We start from the raw sequence: 6,579 nt of genomic DNA on the forward strand, positions 1-6,579 counted from the left end.
ATTTTATTCTGTTCTTGACTCTTCCATTTGTTCAGGGTGATGCTGCCACATACGTCATTCTCTGATTGTTGTCTGTTCTTATTGGTCTCAGTCCACAGAACTCCGTTTAGGATGACTTTCATAGCAGGGTTGGCTTTGGCAATATCCCTTAGCTTCTGTTTATCCTGGAATGTTTTGATTACACCATTGTATTTGATTGACAGCTTTGCCGAAAGTTTTTTTTCTTTCAGGGTTTTATATATGTCTCCCCATTGTCTTCTTGCCTGCATGGTTTCTGTTGAGAGATCCGAGCTTAATCTGATTTATTTGCCTTTGTATGTTACACTTCTGTTTTCCCTAGCTGCTTTCAGGAGTCTGTCCTTATCTTTAATTTTGGAGAGCTTGATTATTATATGTCTTGGTGATTTTCTTTTAGGGTCTATCCTTCCTGGGGTTCGTTGAGCTTCTTGAATGCTTATCTTTTCGTGTTTCTGGATGTTAGGAAATTTTCTTCAAGCATCTCTTCAACTATCTCCTCTGTGGATTTGTGTGATTCTTCCTATTTTGAATTGCCAATAATTCTTAAGTTATTCCTCCTCATGTTGTCCAATGGGAATATTAGACCTTCAGATTTTTTATCCTTTTTTCTGCTTGCTCTTCTGTCTTAGTAGTGTTGAGAGATTTGTCTTCTAGCTCACTAGTTCTGGCTTCTATCTCTTCAATTCTACTCCTTTGCCCTTTCAGAGTATTGCCCATTTCTTATATTCTCTTATTGATCTTTTTGGTCCTCTTTCTATAGGTTTTGAATTGTTTCCAATGCTGTATCTATGTTATTTGATTGTTCCTGTAGCACTTTCCTGACTTCTTCCTTATTTTTCTCAACTCCACTGTATAGTGTTTGATACATTTTATAATCATTTTTCTGAATTCTTTCTCAGGCATTTCCAAAGCCTGTCCATCTTCCAGTATGGAGGGTAGGTCTACTTCCAGCTCATTTGCCTCAGTCACTTTATCTCGTTTCTGGACATGTGCTGATATGGTCATCTATTTCTGGTTTTTGGCATATTCAGGAGTTATCTGTGGCCTTAATACTTAGATAGGTGTATATTTTGGTATTTTTTGTGTTTTCTGATTGCCTCCAGGTAGATGTGATCAGGAAATGGGCTTCCCTTTTCACTCTTCTTCGTGAGAAATTTCAAGGTGCCACTGTTGGTCGTTGTGAAGTAAACTCAGGATTTAATTTTCAGCCTATTTTCTTTTTAGTCTGCCTGTTCCACTCCTCAGTCCCCGTTTAAGCCTTTTATCCATTGATAAACAGTTCAGGGTTGGCTGTGGCTGTTTTGCACTGCCGTTTGGTTTTAAGTGGAAACTGTCACTTTAAATTTTGAGATCTGTGCGCATTACCCTCTGGGGGTATGGGTGGGGTATCCTCTCTCTCTGGCACCCCCTCTAGTCACCTGAATGGAGGTGTGTAGCCAACGAGAGACCAATGAACAGATACAAAAAAAAAAAAGAGTGTCCACACCTTTATCTCCACAGATCTGTCAGGCATCCGTGGCTCCTCTGATCCTTCCCCCACTTGGTCTCACCCAAGATGACAGTTCCGGGAGCAGCCGAACATCTTGAATTAGAAAGCAATGGATTTCTTGCTCCTGCTACAAATTCCCCTAGCTGTAAGCTTTCCAACCTTCTAAATATTCCTTTATATGTGGTACAGAGTTCTGGCACCATTCCCTGATCCTGCTTGGTCCATATTCTGTTGTTGCTGATGGAGCTCCTCACTGCACTGCTACCCGATCCATCATCTTGTTTGTTTTCTCCTTGTATGATGTTCTTTATGACATCCCACAACTCTTCTGGTCTTTGGTCTTTAGTGTTTAATGCGTCAAATCTGTTCTTGATGTTAGAAATGAAGACCAATATTGCACAAAAAGACACTCGGTAAGATTAAATTTCCTCAGTAAGGCAAAATTTTACTTCTGCTGAAGGGTACATGTAGCTGTACTGGAACAGGCTAGCGAGCACACCTGGCTGTCAGTCCATTCCATGTTTTCCCCCTGACACAAGTCTTGAGGCTATGTCTCACCACATTGGCTAGGGTTTCAACTGCACAGTCTTGTTCTTACCCGGTTGGCTAGTTCAAATTGCTATGGCGAACATTCTTGTCTTTGCTTGTTTGGCTATTTAAAATTGCTAGGGGAGCTTAAGAAAATTAGAAAGGCCTTACTCACTTCAGGAAGTAGTAAGAAGAAAAAGAAAGGATATAAAGTCCCTATTCACTTCAGGTTGTTGTTGTTAACGTGCCATCGAGTTGGTTCCAATGCATAGCAACCCTGTAGGGGGTTACCTAGGAGTATCTGGTGAGCTTGAACCACCTATGTTGCGGTTCAAGCCAACTTTGCAATCCAGTGCATTAAGGAAGTAGTAAAATAAAACAAAATAAAAAGAAAGGTCACCTGAATACAAAAAACAGGATTACAATAATTTTGAAGAAAAGATACTCATTCCCACATTGAGATGATCTCTAAATTCAGGTGGGATATGTTCAAGGTCATAGTTTGGCTCTTGTGGACTTGTTTTAATTTTCTTCAGCTTCAGCTTGAACATGCGTAGGAGCAATTGATGGTCTGTTCCATAGTCTTGTTTTGGCTTTGTTTGTTTGGCCTTGGTTTGGCTGACGATATGGAACTTTTCCACAGATGCAGTCAATTTGGTTTCTGTATATTTCATCTGATGAAGTCCATGTGTATAGTCATCTTTTATGTTGTTTAAAAAATGTATTTGAATAAAGAAGGCATTGGGCTTGAAAAATTCTATCATGGGATTTCCAGCATTGTTTTTATCACCAAGACCATATTTTCCAATTACTAATCCTTCTTCTTTGTTTTCAACCTTTACATTCCAAGCTCCAATAATTATCAATACATCTTGATTGCATGTTAGATCGATTTGAGACTGAAGAACTTGGTTGACTTCTTCAATTTCATTATCACTGGTACATAAATTTGAATAATAGTGGTATGTAAATTTTAATAACAGTGGTATTAACTGGTCTTCCTTTTAGGCATATGGATATTATCCTACCACAGACAGTGTTGCACTTCAAGACAGATTTTGATATGCTCTTTTTTATGAAGAATGTGATGCCATTTAGCCTCAATTTGTCATTCTCAGCATAGTAAATCATGTGATTGTCAGAGTCAAAAAGACCAATAGCAATCCATTTCAGCTCACAAATGCCAAGGATATCAATGTTTATGTGCTCCACTTCATTTTTTATAATTTCCAATTTTCCTGGATTCATACTTTGTACATTCCATGTTCCTTATTAATGGATGTTTACAGCTATCTCTCTTCATTTTGAATTGTGCCCCATTAGGAAATGAAGGTCCGTCCCATGGGCTTTACTCCATTCCTGTTTTCACAATCTATTCTACTTTGAGGAGGCAACTTTTCCCCAGTCATATTTTGAGTGCCTTCCAACTTGAGGGGCTCATCTTCTGGCACTATATCTGACAATATTCTGGTGCTCTTCAAAATGTTTCAATATTCAAGTACTGATAATGTTCCACTGTTATTTGCAAGGTTTTCAGTGACTACATTTTCAGAAGTAGTCTGTCTCTCCTTCTTCCTAGTCTGTCTTTGTGTGAAAGCTCAGCTGAAACCTGTCCACCGTGGGTGACCCTCCTGGTATTTAAAATACCCACAGCAGAGTTTCCGACACATAAGCCAACACAGTACGACAAACTGACAGGCAAGTAATAAACAGACGAGTGGATAAAATCATGATAAACACCATTTATCATGATGTTATTTGTTGGTCCAGTGGTGAGGATTTTTTTCTTTACATTGTGGTGCAACTCATACTGAAGGCTGCAGTGCTATTATTAATAATACTAATAACTATGAATAAAAATAGCACTACAGCCTTCAGTAAATTGGATTGTTAAGAACTGTAGTGCTATTGGAATCCTTGTGTAGCACTGTTCATTAATGCATTGGACTGCAAAGTAGGTTTAAACAATAAGGTTGGTGGTTTACCAGTTGCTCCTTGGAAACCCTATACAGGGCCATTATGGGTCGAAACCTACTTGACAGCACTTAACAACAACAACATAGTGCTATTATTATTAATAGATTTATGCTTTGCTTAAATATAGGGTAGGAGTCCCTGCCTAAGAACTGACAATCTAATTGAATTGGACAAGCTATAATCCCAGAGAACAGTTAGAAACGAGAAGGTACTAGTATGATCTCAAAATTGTAAAAATAGAAAAAGTAGAGGTTATGCAGTCCAACTGCCTGTTCAGGGAAGAAATCGTCTTTAAAATATCTGTAATCTTCTGTGTTCTATTAGAAAACCTTCTATGTTCTATTGGAACTAAGACCATTCTATTTTTGAACTCCTGTAATAGAATATTCTTCACAATATAAGAAGATAGAGACATTTTCAATCTTTAGAATTCCTTTTGACAGAATCGTATAGTTTGTAGAAAAGAGAGCTTACCCATTAAACTGCCCTGTAAGGGAGATGTATCCTGTTAGCTTCTTTGCTTAGCTGAGGTTGAAGCTTAGTTTTATATGAACTGTGAAGCTAAGGATAAACTAAACCCTCTTGTATGACAGTTGAGAGAGTAAGCAAACAAAGGTAGAGGCAGTTCAGTAGATGAACTGAAATATATTGAATAAAGTCTTTGAAAAAACAACAACAAAAAAGCAGTGTCTTTATTGTTTTCTAGAAATGAATCACACTTACACAAAGAAGTCCAGAGAAAAAATGAAAAACTTACATATAATTCTGCTTATTTAAACAGTGATGTTAACACTTGTTAAACATCAGTCCAACATGAATTATAAATTGTTTGGTGTTAGGTATGTAACACATTATTTTTCCTGAACCATTTGAAAATAAGTTGTAACCATGATTGCCTTTCAACCCTAAATGTTTCCGTGACATGGACATTCCCTTATACAACAACTACTCAATTGTCAAACCCAGGACATGTACTGCTATAGCAAGGGATCTAATATAGTAAGGGTTCCTGGTGTGGCACCGTAGGACAAGCACTGGATGGCCAACTACCAAGTAGGCGGTTCAAAGCCACCAGCCTCACCTCGGAAGCCCTATTCAGGGTTGCTATGTATTGGAACAGACTCGGCAACACTGAACAACAACAACAAAATAGTAAGGACATAATGCTTGGTAAAATAGATGGTCATCAAAAAAGAGACAGACTCTCAATGAGATGGGTTGACAGGATGGCTGCAACAATGGGCTCAATAACAATTATAAGGATGGTGCAGGACCTGGGCAGTGTTTTGCTCTGTTGTGTATAGGTTTCTCTAAGTCAGAATGTATTCAATAACAATAGTCTATAACATACATTCAAATTTTCCCAGTGTCCCCAAATTTACATTATACCAAACATTTTTCTTTTCCAGTTCAAGACTCAGTCTAGGATCACACATTAACTGTTGTGGAGTAAATTCAGACTCATGGCATCCCTATATGGGGTTTCCAAGGAGCAGCTAGTGGATTTGAACTGCTAACTTTGTGGTTAGTCATCGAGTGCTTATAGCATTTTATAGCACCTGACCAGGACTCTTAGCATTTCTTTGTTGTTGTTGTTGTTGTTGTTGTTGGTAAGAGCCATCAAGTTGGTTCCAACTCATAACAACATTACAGAAGGTTTCCAAGGTGCGGCTGGTGAGCTTGAACTGCCAACATTGTGGTTAGTAATCCAGAGCTTATCCTACAGCCCCACACCAGGACTTCTAGTATCTCTTTAGTATCCTTTAATCTGGTATCTTTGTCTTTTATGAGCTTAAAATTTTTGAAGGCCAGTTATCTTATAAAATGTCCCTCAATTTGGGGAACATTATCTGATTTTTGTCTGAATCAATTATTACTGATTTTTATCAAATGGTGACTACTTCATTATAGTTTTAATTGTTGTTGTTATTTTTAAGTGCCATGGAGTCTGTTCCAACTCATAGTGACCCTATATAGGGTTTCCGAAAAGCAGCTGGTGGGTTTGAACTTTTGATCTTGTTGTTCAAAATCAGTGTTGATCCTACAGTGCCTCACCAGGAGTTTTAATTAGTGTGGTGCTGCAGGATAAAGCACTGGACTGAAAGGTCGGTTTGAACTGTAAGATCAGCTTGAACTGCAAGTTTCCAACCACTCTTTGGAAACCCTAGAAAGGATGAGTCAAAACCTACTCGACAGCACTAAACAACAACAATCCTATGTTCAGAGACCTGGTGTGGTTCTGAAGGATAATGCACTGGGCTGAAAGATCAGTTTGAACTGCAAAGTTTGAAATGCAAAGTTCAAACTCACAGCCACTCCTTGGAAACCCTATATAGGGTCGATGACACTTAATTAATGTATATATATATACAAACACATATACACACACACATAATATATATATGTGTGTGTATATATATGTATATACATATATATGTGTGTATGTATATATACTGTTGTTAAATGCCGTTGAGTTGATTCTGACCCTTAGCAACCCTGTATAGGGTTTCCAAGGAGCAGCTGGTGAACTTGAACCTCTCTCTCTTTCTCTCTCTCTCTCTCTCTCT

This window comes from Chrysochloris asiatica, unplaced genomic scaffold, assembly GCF_000296735.1.
Source record: "Chrysochloris asiatica unplaced genomic scaffold, ChrAsi1.0 scaffold00042, whole genome shotgun sequence".
Lineage (NCBI taxonomy): Eukaryota > Metazoa > Chordata > Mammalia > Afrosoricida > Chrysochloridae > Chrysochloris > Chrysochloris asiatica.